Source organism: Papio anubis, chromosome 12, assembly GCF_008728515.1.
Source record: "Papio anubis isolate 15944 chromosome 12, Panubis1.0, whole genome shotgun sequence".
NCBI lineage: Eukaryota > Metazoa > Chordata > Mammalia > Primates > Cercopithecidae > Papio > Papio anubis.
The window spans coordinates 12,535,282-12,548,713 of NC_044987.1; the positions used below are offsets into that span (position 1 = coordinate 12,535,282).

The window sequence follows — 13,432 nt, forward strand, 5'->3', positions numbered from 1 at the left end:
GCTGATGTTAAATACCTAGTAACCTTCACAAAAGCTATAGCATGAAAAGGTATAAAAGGATTATAGTATGTCCTATTCACCTATTCAATTCTAGGCACTAGAGAATTTTCATCATGTCTTTTTTGCTTTATATTCAAATATTTGGCAAGAAAAAGAAATTTCCCATGTTATCATTTTATGTGTAATATTAACTTGAGAAATGTACATGCTTTTGTATCTGTAATATATATATTGCATATTTTTATGTATAGTTCTTTTGGGTGTGTACATAGATACATGTAGATATATATTTATACACATACATAAACATATAAATATGCATTTATAGTTAGTGAACAGAAACAAACAAAACCTAAAGGGAAAACCACTTCATTCCCCCAATCTCACCCACATGCCAAATAATTTTCACTTTTTCACCAAAACTGTCAGTATAAAATGGAAGGGCAGTACAGACATACTTTCACCAGGCTTAAGGGTATGAGATAATGAAACTAGCTCCTAGGATAAGCATATTTATTGGGTTTGTTATGTATCAAATGTAACAAAAGTAGAGGATCTGAAGAACGCCCTGTGTGGTTCTTTTCACACCCTTTGATCACACAATTCCTCTTTAATTCAGATGCAGTAGAGCTTAAGTGGCTTCATTGATGTGTTAAGTGTGGAATGATTTTTGTATAAAATAAAAAAGGCTCCATTATGTGTCCAGAAAAGCCTGTGTGTGCTTGTTTATTGAGACAGGAAGTCGGTTTCCCACACAGAACAACAGTTCTGCGATGCTGAAGCATTGTGTCTGAAAGAAGAGTAAAGGAAACTTAATTTTCTACCTGGCAGAAATCGGCTTCTGGAGGAAGGGACAGACAATGCGATTGGACTTCAGCTGAATGAGAGGGCTTGATTGATTTTCAGAAAATGTGCCGTGTACAGGGAGGTTACTCGGAGTACTTTTGTTAGGAAAACGCATTTTTCATAGTTGGAGCCTGTTTTTGTACCTGGCTTAAAGTGATGCTCCCCACTGAATACTTCCCACCCCTCTGAAGTCAGTTGGGGAAAAAAGAAATACTTTCCCAGAATTGTTACCTCCTAAATATTGTCTCCAGGTTGTTGTTTTGTTATATTTTTCCATCAAGTTGGCTGCCATTTGCTTTTTTTCCTTTTTTTTTTTTTTTTTTTTCAGCTTGCATGGAGAATACTTCTGAGGCTTTCCAAGGTGAAGTTTATAAATCTATCCATAGTTTAAATATTGAGGCATGGATATAGTTCCTATCTGTTAGAAGTGAATTTTGACCTTGTAAATCCATGATCCATGGAATAAACCCTATGTTGTGGCCACACGATGAAGAGAAATAAGATGAGAAACAGTATCTATCTCGTACTCAAAAGGCCAGGCTTTTTTCTCTATACCATGCTGCCTTAAATTATTAATACACAAGGTAGCAAAATTCCAGCCATTCTTCCCATCCCTTATGGAATCCCATGTCCACTCTCCCTCCTGGTTATTGTCATTGTCATCTTCCTCTTCATCCTCACTATGAACTGTCTAAAGATTGATGCTTCCTAGCTGGGAAAAGTTCATAGAGAGTATATAACATTATTGTTCTACTCAGCAATTGTATAATCTGAAACAGACAATAGTGAAGTGGACCTAAATAAGAAGAATGTATAGACAATAGTGGCCGGGAGTGGTAATCCCAGCACTATGGGAGGCTGAGGCAGGCAGATAACAAGGTCATGAGATCGAGACCTTCTTGGCCAACATGGTGAAAATATAGTAAATATTTTGGTATCTACTAAAAATACAAAAACTTAGCTGGGCGTGGTGGTGTACACCTGTAGTCCCAGCTTCTTGGGAGGCTGAGGCAGGAGAATTGCTTGAACCCGGGAGGCAGAGGTTGCAGTGAGCTGAGGTCATGCCACTGCACTCCAGCCTGGGTGACAAAGCGAGACACCATCTCAAAAAAAAAAAAAAAAAAAAAAAAAAAAAAAAAAAAAGGAATGTATAGAGAATAGAACAATCTCAGGGATTTTTTCCATTGATAACATTTACCTTACTAATATTTCAGAGTTAAATCAATTTTCAGGGTGAAGACCTCGGTAAAGAATATAGTGGTTTCACATCCAAGAAAAATTTTGTTAGGCTGTGGACACTGTGTGCAGGTGACAGGATTAGAACTGCTATTGGATTGAGGCTTGGTGAGAGTGGATGATCCAGGCACATATGCATCTGCTCAGTCAATTGCTTAATTTTTCCCCATAGAATGATTCCTTTTCTCCCCACCTGTCCTTACTATTTTTCCAACTTACTATTAATGCAACTTCTACTTCACCTTCCCATCATGCATGGGTGATTTTTTTTTCTCAAAATTGATGTCATAATATCCTTTTGATCATTATAAACTTGTTTATAAAAGAATTTCACAAAGAATTCGAGGGGATAAGTATTGAGGCAGGACGAGGAATATTCTTTGAGAAGGTCCCAGACTAAAGGTTCAGTCATGAAGTTTCTTCCCCTTGGCATGCAGAATGAATTCTTCATTCTTGACTCCTTTATTAGCCTAAACTATTTTATCCCAACTCACAGTAGCTTAGCCATAGCTGTTATCCTAGGTATTTAATGCTCCTTCTTCATGCATGTCTCACATTCCTCTCATGCATTTCTCATTAAGTCGTCTTTCACCCCCTCCATCTGTTTGTGTAATGCTTGGTATGTGACTGTTGCTGTGTAATAATAGGCCCTAAGTCATGTGACTTTAATTTATAAGGTCAGACACCATTTTTCCTGCAGAGAATTCATTTTTGTCCTAAAGCTAACTCTTTTGCCTCACTATGATACTGTTTCTGATAACCAAAGATAAAAACTGAACTTTAAATATATATATACACATATATATGTGTGTGTGTATATATATATATACACACACACTGGACCTTTACCACCAAAGTCAATAACCCAATGAAAAGATGGTCACATCAGGAATCCATAAGCTGGATTCCGATCCTGGTATTGTAGTTGACTTGTCACAGCTCCAGTCCAGTTGCTTCAGCTCTCTGCTCTTCAATTTATTTATCAGAAAATTGTCCTTCTTCTCTCTCTTTCGCCTCCTTCCCTCCTTCTTCCCATCTTTCCCTCCTTCTTTCCTTTCTTTCCTCTTTCTTTCCTCCCTGTCTTCCTTCCTTCCTTTTTTTCCTTCTTTTTTTTGACAGAGTGCAGGAAATTCTACCCCCCAAATATGGTACCTTGGCATGCTCAGTATTTTAAGCTGAAGGAAACAGAGAAAACCGCAGAAGCAGAAAGGTCTTTCTGACCTCTCTCGAAGACCCTCACGTGACAGGTGTCCTGCCCTACATCCAGAGAGAAGGAATGTTCCATAGAGAGACTAAGAAGAATCTGAAGAATCAGGCCTTACTAAGTGCCCTCCAGGTTATCTTTAAGTCATACCCCCTTTTTGTCCAATTGTGCCTCTACATTCATCATCAAACCTAAGCTTAAAAATACAGTGTCTCCTGGGTCTCTGGGTCTTCATTTTTGAAGACTTGTGTCACATAAGACATGAATTAAATATGTTTGTTACGCTTTTCTGTTGCTAACCTGTCTTTGGTTATAAAGGTATCAGTCATCAACCTTGTGATGGGTAAAGCAAGATAGTACTTTTTCTCCTCTATACTTTCTTTTTTCCTTTCTTCCCTTTTCTTTCTTTCCCTTCCTCCCTTCCTTTCTTCCTTCTCCCCTTCCTTTCTTCCTTCCTCCCCTTTTCCAAACGTTCTCCCTTTTCTTTTCTTCCCTTTAATTTATATTTACTAAACGTCTCCATTCTCAAGGAGAGAGCAACAAGCAAATACAAATGTTGTCATTTAAAAATAAATTCAGTTTTAAAAATGAAACATTAAAATAACAACACAAGGCTGTTGTAGTTAAATGAACAAATAAAAAGGAATAAACTTTGTATGCATTCGTAGAGCACTATATAAAACTATGATATTATTGTTATGGGAGAATGAAATTCCTAGACAGACCTGATGATATAGAGATTAAAAACTTGGACTTTGAGATTACTGGAGAAACCTGAGTTTCAACTCTACTAGCTGAGTGACCATGGGCACATTACTTAAAGTTTCCAAGTCTAAATTTACTCAGCTGTGAAATACTGTGTGTTAATAACAGTACATAACTCAAAGGCTGTTGCAAAGATTGAGTGAGATTTTATATGTAAAATGCTAAGCACAAATGCCTGACATATAATAAATGCTAAATAATGATAGCTATTATTATTATTATCATTGTTCATTAGGTGAGGCAGAGTAACTTGTATTGTTGTCATTTGTGTTATGTAAAATAACGATAATAATCTCAGAGGAAGCAAAGGTTGATGGGGTTGGGGGAATCAGGACTTCTCCTGAGAACTGTCAGTTTCCTCTAGAGAAAGGAATTCATTGAAGGAGAGATGGGACTGTACCTGGGGTAGAAGCACAATAGGGTGGTGGTTAAGGCTGATATTTGTAAGCCCTCTCACTTGTTGATCGCCAACCTCTTCCTATCACCTTCTGAAGATCTTTTTATCAGTTCCTTACTGAGTTTGTCCAGTATTACCTCTTAGTGTCCCTTGGCCAGAGATTTCTCTTAGAAAAATCAGCTGACAGCTTGAAAGTCTCACTCTTTTTCCTATATCTGTCAAAATTCTATTTATTCTTCATGGCCCAGTTTAAATATCAACTTTTCATGCAGCCTTTCTGGGCTGCCCTAAAATGCCATTCAGAACACCTACTCTGTGTTCTCACTGCACTGTTAGCAACCAGTAAAGCGCAATTATGTTAGAGAGAGTGGGCAAATCTCTCTGTGCAATGGCGATAATAATTTGTCTCTTGTATTAGACCGTGAGCTCTTTGAGGGGAGGAACTGCACTGCCTTCAGCTTTGGATCCTGTATCTTAGTCACTTGTGCCTCCTACATTTTAAAACTAGACAAACGACATTGCATTGTTTGCATGGAATTGAATCCTATGAAGAAAAAAGCAATGGGTGTGATCTTCCAACTCTTTTAAGATCTGGTCGGAGCTGACCTAGGAGTACAAAACCAAAGAAAGGGCTCAAGTACTCTGACTTCCAGCTCAAATCCTTACCTTCATTATAAGCTCCTACTGGATCCCAGAGGCCCTCCATGACTGAGGAGGTGGCCCTGGGTCCCTCAAAACTGAAGTTCAAGATAACCCACTTGCAATATTTGGATGAGTGCCTTGATGACATAGACTCTAGAGATCATGAGGCAATGAGAATGTTTCACTTAGCTTATTTTTTGCCATGTTTTTTTGCCGTGTGCTTATCAGGACATTCAGATGGCTGGAGTTAGAAAAGGGTGTGGAATCTATATTTGGCTAAATGCAATGAAGAAATTCCTTGGCTAAAAAAGAAAACAATCTTTCTTTTCTTAAAAATTTAAGTTGATGTAAAAAAAAAAATCTTTGCAGTGCAAGATAGAGTTTCTTTTTCCTTTTCTCTGTGTCTTGGGGGCCTTATCTGATTTTAATCATTATTGGCCAGATATGATTTGAAACAGCTGAAGCTAAAATTTCCTGGGGGAAAAAAAAAGAAATCTTCAGTTGCAACTATTGCAGCTATCTACCTACTCTACTCCCCTCCTCCAAGGTAGCATGGGCTATTGAGTGTAAATGTTGAGGATTATGAATTTTACTTTTAAAAGTCTTTAATGCCCTGCAGAGTTTTCTCAGCAATTTTCAAGTCTTGTTAACCATAATACATCCAGTTCTTGATTATCCACAAAAAGGGGAAATGAATAGTGGCGCAGATAATCCAAAACAGAAAAACAATCAAAATGTTTCTTATATTTTACTTTGGAATGCTTTGTATGACTTTTGGGGGGTTCCAATTTTCCTTCCCAGTGATGTTCTGCTCAGGAAAAAGTTAAAATGAGTTTGCATTCCCTAAGGCCACACTGGGGGATGTGGCCTAGCCACATGCTGGGTGGCAGGGAGAAGGCAGCCCGAAATCTAAGGGAAAAGAATTCCACTGATAATCTAGAAGTGGAAAATGCTCCTATGAATAATTAAGGGCTGACCAGAATATAATTCAGTTTTATAAATTTGTGTGGACAAGTTTTTGGTCCACATTAAAAAAAATATAGTTATTCTCTTAAGAAGAGTTAAAACTGGTATCAAAGAGAACTTTGGTATCAAAAACAAATGACCTCAACGTTCTTTACTTTTCACAGCCCAGTGGCACTAGCACTATGTGAAGGAGTCAGGATCTGTTGATGGGGCCAAGGGGACTCAGTTCTCAGCTAATGTGTTCCAGCTCCATCCTTCAACCTTCTTCAATTGAACATGTGTAGATTTATAAAATGTCAGGCTATGTACTACTGTCCCATCTACCATGGCAGTTACAATTATCGTTCCTATTTTACAGATGAGAAAACTAAGGCTCATACAGGCTCATTATTAATTTAAGTTCACAAAGCTAGTCACTGTGAACAGCTAACTTTGAGCTCAGGACTATCTCACTCAGTTTGGATAACTAAGTTAAGAGTCAGAAGTTAAGGGGTATCAAGCTTTTCATTATTTGATGTTTTCCTGGTTTCCCCTCATTGTTCTTAGATAGTAAATTCAATTAAATATTTATGAGCTCTGACTACTAGGTTGCTCATATGTATATATGTATAATATATATGTGTGTGTATATATATATATAATCATGATATTGTGTTACAGGAAAAAAATCTAATAATATTTAGATATAATCTCTGCCCTTGGGAGTTTTCATTTTAAAATAGAAACCAGATGAATAGAATAGAGTGAGAAACCATGTGACTATACAGTAAGGCCGAATGAGACAAGTAGATATAAGAAATGGCAGGGCAGGGTCAAATCACATCAGGATGGGAACAAAAAACAAGAGATTTCAGAAAGGCTAATGAATGACTGAATGGAAGTCAGTGGGCAATTTCAATTTCAATGTGCTATGTATGACGTGAGTAAGGAACCAAGTGCACACTGCTATTGAGATGGGCCTAAACAACTGGATGCCATTTTGTTGGGAGCTCCGGTGTAGATGGGATGGAATTCCAAGTGTTGGGAATACTTCTAGCAGGTAAAGTTCAGAGCGCACCAGATGTGTTCAGAGAACCTTAAGTTGATCTGAAAAGAGAATCTGCTCAAGGAGAAAAAATGTAAGCAAAAATGAAAATAGTAATAACAAAAAAGCAAAATGGCATCATAATCTTGTCATAAAAAAATCAGAGTTAGGGACAGAAATAAGAGAGAGAAGAGAAGAGAGAAAGAAGCCATTTTTAAAACCCCTTATGTTTTCACATGTTTTAGAAAATTTAAAAACTCACCGAGCAATTTGGTATAAAACAATGGGCACATTTTTCAGTAATTTTAGTGCTGGAAGGAGAGGAAAAGAATAGGTAACAAAAACAAATGTATTAGTCTAAGGCCACCCTATTGCTCAAGTGAATCCCTAAAAACTCAGGGGTCCTAACTCCTACTCCAGTGATCAGCTGCTAGCTAGGCCAGCTTTGAGGTATGACGTTAGCACCAAGGCCAAGCTTCTGGGAAGCCTTAGAGTAGCTTCTGGGAAGAAAGTAGGGATTCCAGGATGTTTACAAAATATAACTCAAGGATTATGTGTCTTCAATTTGTTCTGGAAGTTTCCACACTCATCTTAGCTAAATCACATTCCTTTTCCCTTGCAGACTTTTTTGTCTGTCCTTGATTTCTTCTTTGACATCTTCTCTTCCCCCATTATCTTTTACTCTATCAAACCTGATTTTACCCCCTGTATAAAAATGCAAAAGCCATAGTTGTTTACTCCTACACACCCTTAGCATTTTCTGGGTCTTTTTCTCTTTAGTCTCTGGAGCCTTCGATATCTCTAGGCCACATTCTAGCTCCTATGAGCAATTTCACATCACTATGGACGTGACCTCTATGAAACTGGCCACGGTACTCTGGGTTTTCAATGTACAATTCTATTTCCCTTCCTGTAGTGGATGCTGTGGGGGCACCACCTCCTTGAGGACCAAGGCACTCCAGCTGCCAGGAATATTGGCTGCTAACCTCACACAGCTGAGCCTTCCATGAAAATTGCTCTCTGCCAAAGAGAACTTCCTAGTCCAAGGTCATGTCTACTCTCCAGAGGTAGCTCTTAACTAATGTCTGTCCAGACCCTTTGCCACAATGTTAGACAACTGTGTGAACGGCTATCAGAGCTCCAGAGTGTCCCAAGGGATCTGGGTAGCCCTCTCTTGTACATGCCCCACTGTCCAGCTTCTCCCTTTGCCCAGTCCTGCTTCCTTCACTCTCTCGTAAGTATCATCCCTGAGAGCACTCCTAATAACTCCCTGAATGCAAATCTCCACCTCAGAGTCAATTTCCCAGGGAACAGTCTCAATACCCTATATTTATTGTGGCTTGTATGTTGTCAATGTAGTAACCTGTCTTGTAATGAAAGAAAAAATAATTACAGTCTTTGAAGGGGTCAGAGATCAAGGTTTTGGTAGCCTCTGTACAACAGAATTCATTGAGCCAGGCCTATAGCCTAGTCCAGTCATTTTCTTACCTCTTGACCTTGAGTTAAGTAATGCATCATTCCTGTGTACTGGCTTACTTTGGTTCAAATGGATAATAACCTATATGATGGAGTGATGGGGGAGAAAAACGAACAGATGGTTAAACATCCCTAAAAGACCATTACATACTGTGAAAATACTTAAATTCTGTAGTGAAGTCTCCAAAATTTTAATCTCCATAAACTGAGATTCTACAGAGTCCACTTCCTTGGAAATAGTTTTGAAAATACCCTTTGCTTCACTTTCTGTGGATTATGCAACCACAGAATTCCTCCGGGGACTCAGCCACACCCCAAATCTTAGCCTAAATCACTGAGTTTGACACAGATTCATAAGAATTTGGCAAGCAACTCACCCACATTTTCTACCAAATTAAATCCAAATGTTGCCTAGGTTGGATGAGAGTTCAGTCAAGAGAAGGAGGCCCAGGCCAATGGACTGCTAAATGGTGATATTCGAAACCCAAATGAGTTTGGCTTGGCCCTAAGACTAGGAGGAAAGCTTTGAACCATAGCATATGATATAAGCCCTGGTCCAACTCAAAACACTTTTTACTTTTTTTTTTTTTTTGGTTGTTATTTCAGAAATGCACTGACCCTGCACTCTACAGGACACTATGCTCATTCCAAATGCTAAAGTCAGTCCTAGGAAACTGCAGGCGGCTGTAGGGTCAAAGTAGAGTGGGGAAGCTGGTTCTTATCACCTGTTTCTTCAATTCCCTCTAGAACAAGAGCAAAGCTTGACAAGATGGGGTGGGGTAGTAGTGAGTGAAAGGACTGGAAGAACTACTAATTCAGGCTCCTGTGAAGAACCCGATCAGCAGTGGGCTTTGTGTGGCGGCTCTGATTGAATTCTCCCTCTTGACAGAGAAGGTGTTGGCCTCCTGCTTCCTGGAATAGTGGCTATGACTAACTCATGTAGCACTGGATACATTTATAAAACAGAGAAAGTTAGATTTTGCTGCTCACATCAAATTTTCTATCACAACTTCTCCTTAAATAATTATCCTTTTTTTTAACTTTTGTATTAGGTTTGGGGCACATATGCAGGTTTGTTATATAGGTGAACTCGTGTCACAGGAGTTTTTTTGTACAGACTCATAATCCAGGTAATAAGCATTGTACTCAATCGTTATTGGGTACAGTTCTACTCCTCTCCCTTCACCCACCCTCCCCACTCAAGCAGGCCCCAATATCTGTTGTTCCCTTCTTTGTTTTCATGAGTTCTCATCATGAATTTAGCTCCCAGTTATAAGTGAGAACATGCAGTATTTGGTTTTCTTTTGCTGTGTTAGTTTGCTAAGGAATAATAGCCTCCAGCACCATCCATGTTCCTGCAAAAGATATGATCTCATTCTTAAATAATTATCCTTTTCCTTTCCTTTTTCCCCTTCTCCTTTTCCCCCTTCTCCTTTTCCTCTACCTCCTCTTCCTCCTCATCTTCTTTTCCTTTCCTACCTCTTCCTCCTCCTCTCCCCACCCTCTTTCTTCCTCTTTTTTTCTCCCTAAGAACCTTCACACTCTCCACTGTCTTCAGGTCTCATCGATTGCTCCTCAAAAATCCCTCATTACACCAGCACCCCATCCCTGGGAAGACTTTCCCAAGCTGCATCACCCTGTCTCGACCCTCACCCCACACAATCATCTTCACCTCAACCCTCGCCACACTCCTGCACCTCCCATCACCACTAGGACTCCTCTCTCAGAGGTCTTGTCTCCTAAGGCCCTAGCTGCCTAGATAAACCAATGTGTTAATACCTATGGGAAAACCCATGATAAAACCAATATTAAAATATAGTATGTTTGAGTCTTGGCTTTGTCACTCCCAGGCCATATAACATTGGGTAAGACGTTTAGACTTTTTAAACTTCCATTTCTTCACCTCTAAAATACAGCTAAGAAAGACTCAACATACAGGGTCTCAGTTTACATTTAGCTTCCCCTGAAAGACATCTCTTGATCTTTCAAAATAAGATTAAATGCCCCTTGGCTATGTTCGCATGTCATTCACTCAATTCACTTGTCATAAAACTTGTCAGTTGCAGCCTAATTCCCAGTATAATTCCTGATTCTTATTACGAATGCCTGAGGGCAAGACGTATGGTTGATCCCCCTTGAAGCCCAGTGGCTAACACAATGTCTAGCACGTAGCTGGTACTAAAATAAGGGCATTAAATGAATGGGCCACCTCTGGCAGCATATTTATAAATAGTGGAAATTGTTTCTCCCAGATGGCATGTTTATATTGGACCAGTGTCCTTTTTAGATCATGCCTTTGCTGGAGAAGAGACCATAATGGAAATATCAGGTGCAGGAAGATGTTTTGGTGTCACTCAAATAGCTCCATGTAGGTGGCCTCTTGCTCTCTCCAAACATCCAGCTGGCTCTGGGCCCGTGCACCTGAAGGGAGATATCTGAGACTCAGAACACTTCCTGCTTCATTTCAGTGACACCAGTTTGGCTCCATTTTCACTTCCAAGCTGGGATCAAATGTTCCCCAAGTGCAGAGAGTTAAGGAGAGATGTCTCATTCTCTCCCTTGACCTCCTCCCTTATTCCCCTCTTCTTATGTTTTTCATAAAACTTTAAACGAGATTCCCAGAGAAAAGCCATGTCCTTTGGTCAGGCCAGCAGCCTCCCCAACTGTGGGCTCTGGCACTTCTCTAAAAAGGTCAAAATGGGGATAGAAAGTTCTTGATGAGGTGCTTGAGTGCTTACGTTAATGGGAGAAGAGATAAAGAGGGAAATATGGAGGGTGTGGGATGTGTGAGACTGCATGTTCACAGGGAAAAGTAATGTTGTGCAGAAAGCCTGCCACTGCTAATGAATCTGGTAAGAGGACAGGAAGGAAAGGGATTATTTCTGTTATGCCTTTTGGGAGACAATTTTCCATGTGTCTTACATTTTTACATCTGGCAGGTGCTGACAGTCCTTGTGCTGGACTCTCTTTTTAAGGGAGTTTCCATAGTGGAAACATACATGGAAAAACGGAGCTGGGCTGGAGCACAGGGCAGGTGCACTTAGGGTCCATTATGCAAGATTTGGGTTTTCTATACTCAGGGCTTCTCTCTCATAAGCCATCCCACAGTGTGTGCAGGTATCACCTGGCTCTCTTCACATTGTTCTGTGGGAATTGGGGCTTGGAGGGTCAAAGCAAATATGCTAATACTCATATTGCTTGCTGTGCTGTGAGTAAAGTCCATTGTCTCTGACCCAGGAATATTGTGTCTTCTGCCAGCATCCATGAATCCGTCAGGTTATCTTGTGAGCTTACAAGTAGTATAAAGTTTCAAACCCTTCACAGTTCTCGACCAAGCTCTGTTCTCTCTGCCTAAGGGCAGCCTGTGAAAGAATTCTGCCTTTATAGATCTATGTGAACCCTATCTCCTATGAGAAAAGGAGAAGAGGGAAGAGAGAAAAAGAGCACATACTTATTGAATGTCCCCTGTTTACTAAGCCATGCTGGGCTGAACTGAGCTTCTCATACATTATCTCATTTAATCCTCATAACACCCTAGGAGTAGATATCGTCCTACCTCTTTCATAGGTGAAGAGTCCCAGGCTTAATAAAGTGAAGTGACTTGCCAAGATCACTCACAGAGTGTGAGGTTTAAACCTAAGCCCGTCTGTTAAGAGAGTTACTGATCTTTCTGTTACATCATTCTAGGAAGTCCTTTATTTTCTGTGTATTGAATTGACCAATCCAAGATAACAGGAGAGATGCTAACAAGTCTAAAATCATTTCCCTAACCACTCTGTTATCTGTTCTGTGATTTTTCCCAACTCTATCCCTGGACGTATTCCTCAGCTTAATGAGCACTTCTTCATTTTTGTAGTCTTTTGCCTACCCTTTTCTAGGATCCCAGCCTCCAGCCAATGTTACTCATTTTGCTTAGCCTTGGACTTCTTGACGCTTGCTATTGCTCTAGGTTTTTTTTTTTTTTTTTTTTTTTTTTGGAGGGGGGTCTATTCAGAAAGAAAGATGTGAAGCCCTTTCTCTGATATCACCATAGAATGAATAACACTGTCCAGACGTCACAGTTCTAAAGAATTCTTGTTTGGTTTTCAGATGTGACTGGAGTGATTTGCACCCGGATGCCTAGACTCGCCATCTGCTCAAAGATTGCTCAGAAAGCCCTCTCATGCATTCCCCTGCTGCATACCAGCCCACTCTGCCTGCAGCTGCTGTCTGCAGGACTTCACATCTACGCCACACTGTTTAAAAGCTGTGCTTCAAGAAATCACAAAAACATATGACTGCACCTACTACACAGCCTAAATGCAGCATAAGTTGACCTTGCTTTCTAAGAAGTGGGGCAAGAAATGCTTTTTTGTGTGTGTCATGTCTGTTTTTCAGTTAAGAGAGGAAAGCATTAGGCAGATGGAATGTACATGCGAGGATGAGGAGACAGAAAACAAGTAGCCCTTTCCATCAAGATAAAGAGTTTTCTGGGGTCGCTGGCTCTTGAATGTCACTCCTGATTTCTCTTTCCAAGGCACTGTACCACCAGCCTACTGAGATTGTGTGGGAGCTTTCATGGGGGTTATATTTCACTAATGGAAATAAATTTTGTGCATAATCTGAATGTTTATGTTTCTTTACAGAATAGACTTAGTTTAGCAATAAGCTAATAATACTGACATACCTCTAATTCTCTGGGGAAACAATTTGCTACTCCAACTTCCATTCCTGCAACATCATCAAAGTACTCACAACAAGAATGAACCAATTAGCAACACTTATTAGCACTGCCTAGACTCAGTGTAAGCAGATTTTGAAATAAAAAGGAAAGCATGATGGGACATTCTTATGGTTTAAATATTTGTCTCCTCCAAAACTCACGTTGAAATTTAGA

The 13,432-nt window shown here is 39.8% G+C and overlaps 1 long non-coding RNA gene across 2 annotated transcripts in view; it reads left to right on the forward strand.

Annotated features, from left to right (window-relative positions):
• LOC101021565 overlaps nt 1–13,162 on the forward strand; it is a 74,728-nt gene extending 61,566 nt beyond the window's left edge. For both annotated transcript variants that reach the window (XR_002517259.2, XR_001895223.3), the window contains one exon: nt 12,646–13,162. This is a non-coding gene — a long non-coding RNA (uncharacterized LOC101021565). The remainder of the gene's footprint in view (nt 1–12,645) is intronic.
• Nucleotides 13,163–13,432: the final 270 nt, after the last annotated feature.